This window comes from Schistocerca serialis, chromosome 2 (assembly GCF_023864345.2).
Source record: "Schistocerca serialis cubense isolate TAMUIC-IGC-003099 chromosome 2, iqSchSeri2.2, whole genome shotgun sequence".
Taxonomy (NCBI): Eukaryota; Metazoa; Arthropoda; class Insecta; order Orthoptera; family Acrididae; genus Schistocerca; species Schistocerca serialis.
Window position 1 is genome coordinate 268,640,801 of NC_064639.1, and position 17,157 is coordinate 268,657,957.

Below are 17,157 nucleotides of genomic sequence, written 5' to 3' on the forward strand. Positions count from 1 at the left end.
CCTCGCCGATACCCCAGGAGCAACAGTGTCCCTAATTTGCTGGGAAGTGGCGGTGCGGTCCCCTACGGCACTGCGTAGGATCCTACGGTCTTGGCGTGTATCCGTGCGTCGCTGCGGTCCGGTCCCAGGTCGACGGGCACGTGCACCTTCCGCCGACCACTGGCGACAACATCTATGTACTGTGGAGACCTCACGCCCCACGTGTTGAGCAATTCGGCGGTACGTCCACCCGGCCTCCCGCATGCCCACTATACGCCCTCGCTCAAAGTCCGTCAACTGCACATACGGTTCACGTCCACGCTGTCGCGGCATGCTAGCAGTGTTAAAGACTGCGATGGAGCTCCGTATGCCACGGCAAACTGGCTGACACTGACGGCGTCGGTGCACAAATGCTGCGCAGCTAGCGCCATTCGACGGCCAACACCGCGGTTCCTGGTGTGTCCGCTGTGCCGTGCGTGTGATCATTGCTTGTACAGCCCTCTCGCAGTGTCCGGAGCAAGTATGGTGGGTCTGACACACCGGTGTCAATGTGTTCTTTTTTCCATTTCCAGGAGTGTACCTTAAAGCTTCGGAACACCAGGTATTCAAAGTTTTACGTAGAATTCGTTGTTTTCTGTGTGAACAGTGCAATTACACAATGTCACGAGCCGTGGTGTCATATTAGTTGCGTACGTGGTTCCGGCGTTACACAGTACTTTGCTTTGAAGCCGGCACCGCCATATTGGATACCCCAGAACATTAGCAGTCTGCTGTTTACCATTGCTCTTATTCTTAATTTCTGTCATTTGCACGCGACAGTTGTTCTAAATAGCAAATGTTACGTTGCTTTCTTGAGCAACACAGTATGAGGTAAGTATTTTCAGACGTCTCTCTGGTCTTAAGTCGTCATGCATGTGACAGCACGTGCACCTAATATGTTCCAATACGCCGCAAATAAAAACGAGATTTTCCGATGCTCATATCTCGAATTTTACTTTTTGCGGAGCCCTTGGGCTAAGGACCATTTGTATACCCAGCAGGAGAGTCTTAGTGTCACTATCCTCCAGTCCACGGTCAAATTATGAGCGTTACACACTTCCTCCTGCTTAGGCAAATAGAGGAAATCGGTTGGTTCCTTTTGCGTTTGACGCTGTCTACGATGGGCTTGACGGGGCTTATGGAAGCACCAGTAGTTCTGCGGCGGTTCCTCGGAAAATCTCACAAAAGGGCTTTTTACTATATTTTCGTCGTCACCAGCTAATCAAAGCCAGCAGAGGTTCAAAGAGGGCTATGCACAGCAAATTTTTACGATATGTTCCTAAGACCCCTATCACCAGCAACCATCAAAATTTTCTTGATATCTTTATCCAAGATACAGAGGTTCAAAGTTACCCTTCTTGTACACGAAAAAAGTGCACCCAAGATCCGTGTGAGGCGAGAACGTTGTTTATAAACTGACGCAGCTCGGAGAAAAGCGCTGCAGATTGTCTCCGCTATCATTTGGGAACCACATGTTGCAGTAATGAAGCACATGGAAAACCTTTTTGCACCTAAAATCTGGTCTGAGGTGCAAAATTAGTTTTGCGTTACTTCAGTTTCACATAAGTTAACTATCTACGTTTTACTGACCAATACAGTACGTTTTATATGACTTGGAAGCCCTGCAGCAGCAGAAAAAGCAACGGAACCATCAGGAAAATCCTCCTATCAGTTCACAAAAGTGCTAGTGTGTTCCTGTTTATTTAAAAGACTCTGACTGAACAGAGGAGTACCAGCTGCCTCATTCTACCTTCCTCAGTAGATTAAAAAAATTTTGCCATAAAGTTTGGCTTGCGAACATGTTCGTACTCTTTTATGCTGAGAGAGAAGAGGACAGTGACAGTGGCGTAGAGACAGAGAAGTAATTAGAAGATAGTAGACAGTGGTTGTGTTATAAAAAGAGCGAAGGAGACAACAGCAGCGTGAGAGAAAGAGAGGGACACAGTGGCAGTGGAACGTAGATAATGAGAGACAGAGTATGTGACAATGACAACGAGGAAGAGAGAGATAGTGCAGTGAGAAGAGACAGCAGCAGTGAGAAAGGATAAGTGAGATAGTAGCAGCGAGACAGAACAAGAGGGACACACTGACAGTGAGAGGAGACTGTCGTAGTAGGACAGAACGAGGGGATTGTGGCTGTGACACAGGACACAATGACACAGATAATGACAACGGGTTGAGATGAATGAGTGAGTGAGAAAAGGCAACTGGGAGTTGATTGCAGTGTGCGACTTAAAGCGACGGACTAATGGGTGCGAGTGAGTTACAATTAGGGGAGCTTGTGGATGTCTGAGGTAATTTGCAGTTAACGAAAGCGTGAATGTGTTCGCATCCCAAAATATTTGGGAAAATTTTTAAAGGTACTGTGGAAGGTAGAATGAGGCTGCTTGTACCCCACATTACACTCCGAGTCTTTTACATAAACAGGAACATATTCACATTTCTTGTGCTCCGATAGGGGAATTTTTCTGCTGGTGCATATTTTATGTAGTAATAAGAAGCATTTAGCCACATTAATTTAATTAGAATAAGCAAGGTCAAAAGTATGTAACGTGACAATGCTGCTTTCGTAATCCAGCATTTTCCTAAATACGGACGGACAAAACTGATGTTAGATTAGCCGGCCGGGGTTGCCAGTGGTTCTAGGCGCTACGGTCTGGAACCGCGCGACCGCTACGGTCGCAGGTTCGAATCCTGCCTCGGGAATGGATGTGTGTGATGTCCTTAGGTTAGTTAGGTTTAAGTAGTTCTACTATGGGACTGATGACCTCAGAAGTTAAGTCCCATATTACTCAGAGCCATTTGAACCATTTTTGATCTTCGATCTTTGTCCTCTTCCAGAAGTTATTGAGAATCTATTTTGCTATGTTGGTTGGTTTCTAGTCTTTCCTTCTCGACATGTTCAACCAGAGGACTTTCAGGGTTGGACCGATAGGAAATCTATAGTAAAATGACAGAAATAAAACCACTGTAGTAAAAATAGTCAGCGCAACACTAATAAAATCATTATAGTAAAAATAACCAGCACAATAAAAGTTGAAAAGAAACTATCGCTTGAATGAGTCAAATTGCGAATGAAATTTAATTTCTTTACACTTTACACTGAGGAGACGAAAGTCATGGGATAGCGATACACTCATATACACATGTATATGTGTATCACATAAAATGGTGGTGCATTGGCTGAGCTGTCAAAATGGTTCAAATGGCTCCGTGCACTATGGGACCTATGGGACTTAACTTCTGATGTCATCAATCCCCTAGACCTTAGAACTACTTAAACCTAACCAACCTAAGGACATCACACACATCCATGCCCGAGGCAGGATTCGAAACTGCGACCGTAGCGGTCACGCGGGTCCAGACTGTAGCGTCTAGAACCGCTCGGCCACACCGGCCGGCTGCTCAGCTGTCATTTGTACTCAAATGATTCCTATGGAAAGGTGTCCGACGCGGTTATGGCCGTAAGATGCAAATTAACAGACCTTCGAATGCGGAATGGTACTTGGAGCAAGACGCATGGGACATTTCATTTCGGAAGTCGTTAGGGAATATTCCAAGATCCAAATTATCAAGCGTGTGCCGACAATACTGAATTTCAGACATTACCTCTCACAACGGACAACGCAGTTTCCGACGGCCTTCTATTAACGACTGAGAGCAGCTGAGTTTGCGTAGAGTTGTCACTGTTAACAAAGAAGCAACACTGCGTGAAATAGCTGGCGGAAATGATCGTGGAACTTACGACGAACGAATCCGTTACGACACTTGCGGCGAAATTTGGCGTTAATGGGCTATGGCAGCAGAGGACCGATGTCTGTGCCTCTGATAATAGCACGACATGGCCTGCAGCACCCCTCCTGGCCTCGTGACAATATCGGTTGTAGCCTCGACGACTGGAAAGTCGAGGCCTGGTCAGATGAGTCCTGATTTTAGTTGGTAAGAGCTGATGGTAGGCTCGAGTGTGGTGCAAACCCCTCGAAGCCTTGGACACAAATTGTCAACAAGGCGCTGTGCAAGCTGGTGGTGGTTCCATAATGGTTTCGGCCGTGTTTACTTGAAACGCAATGGGCCGTTCGGCACAACTGAACTGAACATTGAACGGAAATGGTTATGTTAGTCTACCTGGAGTCCATTTGCAGCAATTCGTGGACTTCATGCGCTATGTTGCAGGACCGCAGTTGTTCGCGATTGGTTTGAAGAGCATTCTGGACAATTCGAACGAATGATTTGACCACACGGACCGCCCAACATGAATCACGTCGGTCATGTATGGAACATTGTCGGGAGGTCAGTTGGAGTACAAAATCCTGCAGCGGTGACGCTTTCGCAATTATGGATGGCTATAGAGTGAACATGGCTCAGTATTTCTACAGCGGACTTCCAACGTTTGTTGAGTGCATGCCACGCCGAGTTGCTGCACTACGCCGGGAAAAGGAAGTCCGACACGATATTAAGAGGTGCAACTTCTATTACCTCAGTGTAGACCATAATCAAAACGATTAGTACTCCCATAAATGTCGCAAGCTGGCATTTTTGAAAACACTTCGAGCAGAGGCCTAATGTTTGGAGCAACTGGCATAGCGGTCGTCAGCTTCAAGTCTGCAGTGTCATGACAAATCCGCTTATTATACTTCCACGAGTACAGCTAAATTGACATCTTTGATCAGTACGAAACCGTAAGGAAGCGCGATAAATGATAGTTGACAAGCTTTTTTAAACAGTCACGGCGCGGCAAACTGACTGCTCAAAGTCAAGTCCCATCGCTCGTCGTCAAGATACAAACAGATATCTTGCCGACGAACGATGGAACTTGGCTCTAAGCAATCACTTTGCCGCGCCATGACTGTTTAAGAAGTCTATCATGTGTAGATCCACCTCTGTTGATGCGAAAGCGGTAATGACTTCTTACTAAAAGTTTTTATTAGCCAGTCGGGAAAGTTTTATACATCATCTGGGATTTCGGCTGCGGGTTGCCCCACCTTTAAAAGAAAATTGTATCCATTTCTTTGATTGTCGTACACACTGTGAAGGTCTGAATAACTTCATGAACAACTTGTTGATTGCTGCAATAGCAAAGCACAGATTGGTTGCCTCACACGAACAGGTAAACACACGAGCCGTACCTGAGATACTGATACAGTAACGTAATTGTTTGTGGAGCCCTCACACCTGGCGGCTGGCCAGTCGTTAACACTTAGATTTATAGTCCGTGTTAAGAAATTTCTCTATTCAGAACTGATTTTCCTGCTATTGACAGTTGGCATTTTATACCCGCAAGGTTAGCCGAGAGCGCTAATGCGCTGCTTTCTGGACTCGGGTATGCGCGCCGGCCCCAGATCGAATCCGCCCGCCGGATTAACGACGAGGACCGGTGTGCCGGCCACCCTGGATGTGGTGTTTAGGCGGTTTTCCACATCCCTCTAGGTGAATAGTGGGCTGGTCCCCACATCCCAGTTACACGACTCAGACATTTGAAACACATCCGCACTTTTCCATGATTTCCACTAGACGCAGACAGATGGGGTACTCTGATTCCATCCCGGGGGGGGGGGGGGGGGGGGGGGGAGGGGGGTACGGGGTGGCGGCAGGAAGGGCATCGGGCCACCTCTTCCCATTAGTATGCCAAATCCGACTTAACCACGCCAACCCCGCTCGCAATGCGGGACAAAGGCGCAAGCGATAGCTATAGCATAGACAGTTTGCATTTTATATTCTTTTCTGCTTCGGTCATGGGCAGTTTTGCTGTCCAAATAGCAAAACTCATCCACTACTTTGCATGTAAATTCTTTATTACTTCGACAAGCTACAGCAGTTACAGGCTTGTTCTCGTCCAGTGTCACGGCCCGGCGTCATCCCACGGTGATTATGTACCATGGGCGTGGTTAGTTGTTGACCTCCCGGCCGACGGTGGCAAGAAGCAGTGCCGCGGGCTCTGTGTCACTAACGCCAAGGCTTTGCATGGTCGGCACTCCTCGGTAGTGTTGCGTCGCCTTCCGCGGCTTTGTGTTGTTACACTGTTGATGGGCGGCCGTGTCCCACCCAACTGTGTCGAGTACCGGGCGCTGATAGATGCTCCACGTCTCGATAACTAGGATAGCATAGGTTCGACTCTCGTTGCTGGCAGTCTACAGAAGGAAGACCTTTGTTGGCCTCACGGCGGCAGCCGATACGCAGAGCACACCGATTCGAAGCCTGGTTGTGTCCAAACCCCGGCCTGACCCGATGGCTTGCTTTTATACAAAACAAGACAGCTCTCATTGAGGTTAATGTCACGTGCATGGTCTGCCAAATGCCATCGAAATGTCTTGAAACGCCGGTTATTTCCGCAGATCCCTGGTCGTGATTGCGGAGCTATTAGCATGACGAAGTGCTGGCCTCGCAGATATTGGCGAGCGTTTGGATGTCGGAATCGAGCCCTGCCTCGATCCCACGCCGCTACAGTATCATTGAGGAGCAGAGTCTCAATGCCTACGGGCCTCAGCGCCAAGCATCAAGGTCCACGAAGCGCGACGCCTGAAAAGCAAGAAAATGAGCGCTTCCCAGCAGTTCCTTAAATGCCGATCACCCTTCCCACTGATGTTTCTCCCAACTATTTTAGCAAAATTATGAAAATGGTTGATCATTAAATGTTAGCTCGTAGTTAATATAAGTTATACGTGTCAAAAGAAGCACCTTTAAATGCCAGTCGTCTTGAAACCTCACAGCCGGCCGGGGTGGCCGAATGGTTCTAGGCGCTACAGTCTGGAACCGCGCGACTGCTACGGCCGCAGGTTCGAATCCTGCCTCCGGCATGGCTGTATGTGATGTCCTTAGGTTAGTTAGGTTTAAGGAGTTCTAAGTTCTAGGGGACTGATGACCTCAGAAGTTAAGCCACATAGTGCTCAGAGCCATTTGAACCATTTTGAAACCTCACACATGCATGTGCGCCTTTTACAAGGCCAGTAAAAAGAAATTGAATCCAATTACAAATGAGATGCCTTACAGGAAGAAAATCCGTGTTAAAATACACAGAGAACTAGAGCGTTTCCGCCAGTCTTTATGACAGTACACTCATAAACTACGTTAGGACCACTACTATGGAATGGTACAAGTATAATTACTGCCGATTTAAGCAGACTCCATTCATTCACTAAAAATACCTTAGGAGTAACTATTCAACGCCTACAGAACAAGATCTCTGGACTTACCGCATCTGTCGTAATATCTAGTGCATTTGTACTATAATCAGCATTCTGGGCAGATTTTCATATTCATTCCCCTTAATTGATGTATTGCTAGAAAGGAAATGGACTATGAGCAAGATAATTGGGGCATGGTACGGAAAGACCATCAAATAAGCATCATTTGCAGAACATTACTTTTATTTAAATAGATCCAGCATTTTGCTCAGGAAATAAAATACAAAGTAGACCAAACGATTACAATAGAGTTATAAATGCCAGCAGATGATCAGTTAGCTTGCTTCTACAATCATTCGAATGTCGATTGGACTCAGACCCGGCACCAGTTCACAGTACAGCCTAGAGGATCTGGGGAAATAGCGCAGTTGCTGGCACTTCTAAAACATATAAATTGTGGTGTCTAGGAATCCTGTGTAGTCGCCTCACCAGACAAAATTCAGACAAATAGTATTAATGACTTTTATTACAATATGAAAATTACAATACTCAACTTTGTAGTTTCACAGATATGTCGCAAGCAAAGGTTCAAATGGCTCTGAGCACTATGGGACTTAACAGCTGAGGTCATCAGTCCCCTAGAACTTAGAACTACTTAAACCTAACCAACCTAAGGACATCACACACATCCATGCCCGAGGCAGGATTCGAACCTGCGACCGTAGCGGTCGCGCGGTTCTAGAACCACTCGGCCACTCCGGCCGGCGCAAGCAAAGGGCGACAAAGTAATCAATCTTCTTCACCATAAACATTTCCAAGTCCGTGCTACATAGACAGTACAAGCGAAGTGAATAGAGCTGACGCCGCTGTACAAGAGCCAATTCTTGAAGCTGCTATTGAACTGGGCCGTCACCAGTCGGTCGCGGCGCTTCTGTCCTCTTCACATAGCGGCCGCTGTTGTCGCGTTGTCGTCCTGGAGGGAGGCTCAGTCAGGGTGAGATTGGCCGACCTCTTCTCACTGACTTCTCTTCTTCTCTTCCCGGTCATTCCCGACTGGTGTGTTGGTGCTTGACTTTACACCGCAACATTCCTCCCCCCCGCCCCCACCCCCCCCACAAAAGAAGCGACGGACCATCGTCGTATATGGGGAACGACAATGGGAGGGGGGGAGAGGAGGCAGGAGCGCGGATGCTCTAGGGGACCGGAAGCTGTGGCTGCAGGGGACGTCAGACCTCTGGTTCAACCCCGCCATCTGGCCTTGGCTCTGGTGGAAACGTCGCCCGGAGAACGCCGAGAAGGATACGCGTCCACCTACTGTGGTATATATGAAGATGCAGAAAGCTTCGGCTGCTGCGGCGTGGGCAGGACCAGCTCCGTCGGTAGGACGAGAGGAGGCCGAAGAGGCGAAGGCTCCGTCATCATGGGGACGTCTCGCGGTGTCGTGATGACACCCTCTGGCGGTGCTGTGTCCGCGGGATCCGTAAATCTGGGGGAAGAGATTGTGATATTCGCTATTTTTGTCTTCATTAAATCAGCAAATAGTTAAGACTTTCAGCCAGAAGGCAAATACTTGTTTATAAAGAATGATTAATGTATAATAGGGCGTCGCATAGCGATGGTGGAATTTGCTAAATAATGTAATTCGTCGTCTTTGGGCGGCAACATACACAGAAGAATACGGATAGATATGCAATCCTTCACTATTTTGATCGCTGGAGAACAAATGAAGCATTGAGCACAAAACACTTGTACTGTTTTTCCTAAGTAAGACGGACGCAGATTTGTGGCAGTCTGATCCAATTTTTACTAAATGTATAAAAACGTGTTCCGTCTAAGTTTGAGTGAAGTGTGAAAAGAACTGCTATAACTTATCGTGACGACGTACGGGGGACTCAAGAGGACAATTGCTATATAAAAGAGCGCTCAATGGACATGAAACGGACATAAAAATCTACCGTCCTTATAGTACTAAGCTTAAGATACGATATATGTTTTAGTTATAATAAATTTTTGTTCTGGAAATATTGAATAATTTAGCAGTGCTCATTCCTATCATCTACTCAGTATAATTTTCATTTTAATTATGCATTTTGCTAAGATTACAGACACCAAGATCAGCAGTCCAATGCGCGTGTTACATTGACAAAAAGAAAACTGGTTTATCGTCTTCTTGCATCAGCTTTAATATTGAATTTCCCTTTTATATGATGTTACAGCTGTTTGCGCCCTAAAGAACTTTCTGGTCCCTTAGGAAATTGTTTTCTCATAACAATAACTTCACGACCGGGTATGATCGTATCTACGATCACGAAGTAATTAGAAAGACGATAATGCAATTTCTTCATCAATAGCACGCTGTGACTGCTTCAAGCCACGCGAAACTGCAAGTAAAGACTATTCACATTTCATAATGCAATATTTTATGATAATGGTCAGTCCATGATTCTTACGCCAATTGTGATTGATAAAACAGTAAGCGAAATCGCAAATTCCAACTTTTCCATTGAATAACATCACTTTTATTTTGTTACACCACAAGATACAGAAGGATCACCGTGCACATGACAGTGGCGAATTTGATGTGATGTCGGCGGTGCAATCCGTCTGGGCCTGCAATGAGATACATGCGACCACCGTCTGCTGCCGCTAAAAACACTGAAAAACACAGTATCATGCGGCGCGAAGCGATACATGCGGCCTTCCTTAGGCGCAGGATGCTGAGGAGGGTGAAGCCAGGTGGAGCAGTGTGCGATGGCGGCTGCAGTGAAGCAATTCCGTCGGCGATGGCCCTTCTCGTGGATGCGAACGATAGGAGGCGAGAAACATTTTGCAATGCGTGATCCCTGGCGTGTGCGGTGCAAAGTTTGGCCATCAGTTGCATGAAGGATCTGACAAAACGTTCCGCTTTGCCGTTTGACTGGATGGAACGGTGCACTAGTTAGATGCTTTATGACACTACATTCATAGAATGTTTCAAATTCATTTGATGTGAACTGAGGCCGTTGTCCGACACTAAGACATCATAAAATCCTTCGAGGCAAAAAATAAAGGATAACGCCTGAATTATGTTACGTGACGCTGTCGAGTTCATTGCCACAGCAAAAGGACACTTGCTATAAGAGTCTACCACAACCAACCAACGAATGTCCATATTCTGCCAAGTACAGTGTCGACGCGCTAACTGTTTCTTACGAATAGTCTCCCAGTGTCCTTGGTGAAGTAACTGCAACACTTCTTTTTGTAAAGCTTTGAGGATCAACGCACGTGATTGTCCACTGTCATTTTGAACAAGACTCAGACCTTTCTGTATAGCGAGGCTATACCGACGTTCAAAGTATCAGCCCACTGCACAGTTCTTTATGTTAAGCAATGAGCGAGGCCAAGTTGTGCGAATGCATTTTAGCAAAATGTTCAAATCGGAATCAACTTCCATGGTCTGTACTATTTTCCTATAGTTTCGAGGAAAGGACTGAAGCAGTTCAGAATCCTGAGCATCGATGTGATAACAAGATGCAGCAGAAGCATCAAAGTCTGTATTAGTGCCGATCGGAAGACGGGAAAGTGCGTCCGCATTAATATGTTAAGCCGTCGGACGATACACAGTCTCTTACTGGTACTGAGACAACAACAAAGCCGGTCGTTGCAATTTTTGGGCAGTTCGTACAGGAACCGGCTTCATCGGATGAAATAAGAACTGCTATGACTTACGATTCGTTACTAAGTAGAATTTTCTGCCACACAAATAGTGGTGGAATTTGGTGACAACGCACACAGCAGCCAATGCTTCTTTCTCTATTTGTGAACAGTTAAACCGTGCTTTGGACAACACTTTTGATGGAAAGCAATAGGCCTGACTTTATTACCAATTCTGTTTGAAAGCACCGCACCGATTCTGTAAGAGGAAGCGTGAACTTGGAACACAACTGGCTTGTCAGGATCTATTGGATAAGTGTCAATCATAGTTTGTGGGTCGACTGTAGAGTTAGAGTCAACACAGAAGCCAATGCGACCTGAAGGTCTTGGGAGCAAAACCAGTGGACCTGTCCACTTACTAGCTTGAATGGGCGCAACAGCTCATCTATCTTGCAATTCTTCAAGTTCAGCAGCCAATTTGTCCTGTAATGCAATGGGAACAGTTCTGGCCCGTAAAATTTCGGTTGAGCATTGTCTTTTATAGTAATATAACCAACAAAATTGCTAGCCTTGCCTAAACCTTCAGAAAAAAGTTCAGGGAATTCTTTCAGCTAGCTAGCTACACTATCTTTGGCATTGAATGCAGTCACTGACATTGTCTTGAATTTGAAAGTCAAACAAATGAAACGAATCAAGGTCAAATATGTTCTCACAATCGAGTGATTGTAGCACAGTGAAAGTCACAGTCCACGTATGCGAGTGATACATGGCAGGCAAAGTACATTTTCCGAGAATGGGAAGCCGTCAGGTGCGTGCTAGTTTTAGACAGATGTGGGGAGCCTAACTGTTCGTAAGTGTTACGATTCAGCAGTGTAACAGAGGCACCTATGTCCAATTGATTTCTCACGTTTTCCAATAATATGGAAATAAACAAAAAGTTTGTTGGACTCACGTGTCACTGAAGCAACGGTTTGCTTGCTAGTTTTGATAATGGTTGCATCAGGATTTGAATGCACTGCCATGATTACATGGGCCTTGTGACTAGATTTTTGTGAGCGGGCAGAATTCTTGTTTGTGCTTTTGCAAACTTACAGATTGTAGATGACCTTTCTTGCCACAAGCGTAACACTGTGCTTGTCTCGATGGGCACTCTCGATGTTTGTGCTGTGAATAGCACTGAGCACTCCGTCTTCAGGCCACAAGTGGCCAATCGGGACCATCCGACCGCCGTGTCGTCCTTAGCTGAGGATGCGGGTAGGAGGCGGGGGTGGTCAGCACACCGCTCTCTCGGTCGTTATGATGGTTTTCTTTGACGGGAGCCGCTACTATTCGGTCGAGTAGCTCCTCATTTGGCATCACGAGGCTGAGTGAACCCCGAAAAATGGCAATAGCACATGACGGCCTGGATGGTCACCCATCCAAGTGCCGACCACGGCCGACAGCGCTTAACTTCGGTGATCTGACGGGAACCGGTGTATCCACTGCGGCAAGGCCGTTGCCGAATAGCACTGAGGGCATGACTTAAATCTGCTCGCCTGCTTAGAGAACTGTTTATGCGGCGCGGCGTGTGCGAGTGTTGCTGCCTACTGGGCGAGTTCTAAGCAAGGGACGACTCAATCACACAAATTGGTGGCTGCTCAAATTTATCGGAAGCGACGGCAACTGAATCATACTGACCTAGAATGTTCACTACATGCTGGAATGATGGATCAGACTGTTGCAAAATCTGTTCGCTAAGTTTGACATCAATTACAGGCAACTTAACTTGGTAGAGCACTTGCCCGCGAAAGGCAAAGGTCCCGAGTTCGAGTCTCGGTCGGGCACACAGTTTTAATCTGCCAGGAAATTTCATATCAACGCACACTCCGCTGCAGAGTGAAAATCTCATTCTGGAAACATCCCCCAGGCTGTGGCTAAGCCATGTCTCCGCAATATCCTTTCCTTCAGGAGTGCTAGTTCTGCAAGGTTCGCAGGAGAGCTTCTGTAAGGTTTGGAAGGTAGGAGACGAGGTACTGGCAGAAGTAAAGCTGTGAGTACCGGGCGTGAGTCGTGCTTCGGTAGCTCACTTGGTAGAGCACTTGCCCGCGAAAGGCAAAGGTCCCGAGTTCGAGTCTCGGTCGGGCACACAGTTTTAATCTGCCAGGAAGTTTCATATCAGCGCACACTCCGCTGCAGAGTGAAAATCTCATTCTGGAAACTTAACTTAAGTATGAAGCACCATAAGCATATTTGAATTTGGATTTCCTCGTCATACTCTGCAAATCTGTTACCCACTCGTCATAAATTTGTTCTGACAATTTCTTGCAATGAAAGAATTGGTAACTATCTGCTACCACATTCACTTGTTAGTCATAATATCTAGTTAGAAAATATGCAACCTGATCTTAGGAGCCGGCCGCTGTGGCCGAGCCGTTCTAGGCGCTTCAGTCTGGAACCGCGCTGCTGCTACGGTCGCAGGTTCGAATGCTGCCTCGGGCATGAATGTGTGTGATGTCCTTAGGTAAGTTAGGTTTAAGTAGTTCTAAGTCTAGGGGACTGATGACCGCAGATGTTAAGTCCCATAGAGCTTAGAGCCATTTGAACCATCTGATCATAGGAAACTTCACTCAGAGTGGCGTTAGGGAAAAATTTCTGAATGAGGCGAAATACTGCACTTGCTAATGTTGACAAAAAGTAATGCAGTTTCACAGTACCTGATACTTTGTGAGCAATGATGTGGGCTTAATACTATAGCAACCAGTCGAGCGATTCGTCTTCTTTTCCGTTAAACCGGCGAAAAGGCAGTATGGCACTCGGAGCTACAGTTGTGGCCTGTGGCGCAGCATTAGGCGTTTGGTTCGCCAGTAATTGCTGTACCTTGTTTAGCAGCGTTGCTATCTCCTGCGTCTGAAACTCAAACATCTGCGTTAGCTGCGTTGCATCTATCACCTGCAGCTGAGGGGCCTGAGCAGGGGGTGGGAGAGTTGGGGTGCTCATTTTGGAATAACAAATGCAATTAACAGACAATACAAGCAATATAAATAAACACACAAGCAAAAAAAAAATTTCTGCGACGCCCATCTCAAAACAGTGAAAGGAAAAAATAATATACTGTTAAAACATGTTAATACCCCCCGCCTGCAAAGAAAAGACAAGACAGAATTAAGGCACCAGCAAAACACAAAAGCCCACGACAGAACATAATTGTGGCAGCTAGACAAACATTCAAACAAATAGTATAAATGAGTTTAATTACAATATGAAAATTGCAACACTCAACTTTGCAATTGCAGAGATATGTTGTAAGCAAAGGGCGCCATACAAAATAACCAATCTTCTTCAGCATAAACAATTCCAAGTTTGTGCTACATGGAGAGTACAAGTGAAGTCAATAGAGTTGATATCGTTATATAAGAACCTATTCTTGAAGGTGCTATTGAACTGGACCGTCACCAGTCGGTTGCGGCACTTATCTCCTCTTCACATAGGGACTGCTGCTGTGACGTTGTCGTCCTGCGATTGCCCGACCTCTTCTCACCGCCTTCTCTTTCCTGTCGTTCCAGACTGGTGGGCCGACGCTTGACTTTACGCCGTAACATACACACATTTAACAAATATAATAACCATTTCACAAAGCGAGCAGATCTTCCAAGTTCCCCAGATTAATCACATAGCCTGTCCCGGGAAAATATGTATAATAGCCTTTCTTGATACTAATAAATAATCTAAACTTCACAGATAAGAAATAGATCAGATCAAAACAATCGTACTTGTATCTGACGCCAACATCTATTAACCTTTCAATAATAAACAACCAATAACAAGTCCTGGTAAACCTTGTACAAACGTAATAAAGCTAGGTTCAAACTTGCAAGAAACAATGCTGATCACCGAAGTTTAACGAAATAGGATCAAACAAAGATACAGCACCAATTAAGACGAGTTAACAAAAGCTCACATAACAAAAATCTTAAGAGAATACTCATTCAATGAGCAAAATCAGACCAACTGCACCATTCTGATTTATTGTCCCTGTCCACTCCAATAGTCAGACCAGCTATACTCAACCTTGCAATTACAGAGATGTGTTGCAAGCAAAGGGCGACGTACAAAATAATCAATCTTCTTCAGCACAAACAAACCCAAGTCTGTGCTACATAGAGAGTACAAGCGGAAGTGAATCTTCGCAATAACAAGAACAAATAAACGGGCAAAATAAGGCATTTCATATTTAACAATGAATAGTTCACTCTTTTCCAGTCTGTCGGAAAAAATAGCAAAAACAGCACGTAATAAATCTAGCTGTGGTTATTTTGTCAAAAGAATTTGTGTAATGTGGTCAATCTATTGTTAGTCTGATACCTGTATTGCCTTAAGCAGATATGGGCCTTAACAAAGAATTTTCATTGTTAGGCGCCACCTTAGAAAAATGTTTAACATTTTTCTTTTAGCTCATCTAGGAAACGTGCCGTCGGTTAGGACAATTAACTTTATTTCAGATCCCACGAGACCGGAGGCAGCTACTAATAATTTAACAATTTTATTTACAGATTTTCTTTATATAACGAGATAACGTCCCAGGCAGAACGAGTCTGGTCACAGGATTCCAATTCCATTATAGGATTTCATTTGTAGATGCTACTCTTGTTATCTTATATTGGGGAATCGAGACGAAACCACGATAAGTTACGTATTACAGTAGTGTTCATCAAACAGACTTGGCAAATATTCTCTGGTGCAATAAGCACACGTCATCTCGAGAACCTGGAATAATATCCATAGTGTTGGAAAAGAAGAAAAGGACAATTAATTATTGACGATTACGTAACTACCCTGAGAACTGAGGTAGTTACTGAGTGTTTATACACGTCAGGCTACATTTAAAAAAACATTACAATTTTAATAATATTCCTAGATTAGTTATTTCTCTTTTATGCTAAGCCTTTGCGTTAAGAGTCACAAAATAAAAAAATGTTATTTTATTACATTACACTTGGCGCCCAGCGTGGGGCACTTTTGAGAACTAAAGAGAGCATCTCATGTAGAGAATGTAACTTCATGACTACGAAATTTAAGGTTGAGGTCTATCAGGAAATGAAGTGTGCGAAAACATGGATTGTATCCATGAAGTTGAGACCTGGTCTTAGGGCAAACGGCTCCTCATTTAAAATTTAGGATAGTTAAGGGTGCGGATCTGTGATGCATGGCTCATAACACACATGTAACTGCGTGAGGATTGGTAGTACAGATGGTCAAAGGTCTACTTTCGGCACGAAAGGTTGAGGACAGTTGATGACAAAATCTTATAAATAACATCAAATCCTAATATGGACAAAATGTTAATGTCATGACTTGTCAAACTGAAAATGTAATGTCAATCTTAACAGAATAAATAATGTTTCAATAGACAGTATATGTGAAACAATGTCAGTTGTAGAAGCATTAGCGTGTGCTATCTAAGAAAAGAAAAAAATACTAGCAAACGCATCAAGACTGTGTTAATTTGCATTTTGTTTATCAGTTAACAATTTAAGGAGAAATAGACTCTACAACTGGAGTTTGACGACTGACATAGTAATTTATTTTTTCTGATATAAAGAAAGTAGTTTTAAATAGTTAATGTGTGAAGGCTATGGCTGTGCAGCAAAGATGACTTCACGAAATAATATGAATGGTAATATCCCGTGAAGCTAGATGTTTCAAGCGGGGAACTCGGTAGTAAGTGTGAACCAAAGTGAATCTACCTTTGGACACCAACCACAGTGACAAGGTAGAAAACTTAGTGTGTGTTACACAATTGTGAACGTGCGTGTTGCGGACGACGGTAAAGAGTTGCAGTTTATGCAAAGTGAATACAAAAGTTCACAGGACGTACTCAGAGTGCCAAACTTAGCTAGTCACGGAGTAATAAACTGTATAATTTTCTAAGGAATTTGACAAAAAACACATCGTGTCCCGAAAACTGGACTAAAGGTTACTCGGAAACTTGAATACGTTACAGAACATTGAAACAAACACTCGTGAATGAATATTGAATGAATGAACTTTTAATAACTCTCTTTTCCCCCTAGCCGGCAACATCTGTTACGGAATTAGTTAACACTAATGCTAGTATGGGTTATTTCATGTTCACGCGCATTCAACGAACACGATACGGAGACGGCTCGCAAGCAGAGGCGAAACAGCTGACCAGGGGTCCAAAGGCCGCCGCTCAACAATCGCCTGTCCGCGTGTGCGGGGGTGGGAGGGGGCGCCAGGCAGCTTCGCCACGTGCACCATCGCCGCGGCACCATCTTCGTTACACCGGCGCCGCAAATGCGAATCGGCTATCGACGACGTGTATTGCGTGTGTTGTGGTTGCAAGCTCCAATTATAGGAGTCAAAGCGTGTCTGCCACGAAAAAATA

General features: G+C 45.0%; 1 pseudogene; it reads right to left on the reverse strand.

Moving 5' to 3' along the window:
* Nucleotides 1-12,154: 12,154 nt before the first annotated feature.
* On the reverse strand, nucleotides 12,155-12,272 carry LOC126458934 (5S ribosomal RNA; annotated as a pseudogene).
* Between the last annotated feature and the right edge of the window lie 4,885 nt (nucleotides 12,273-17,157).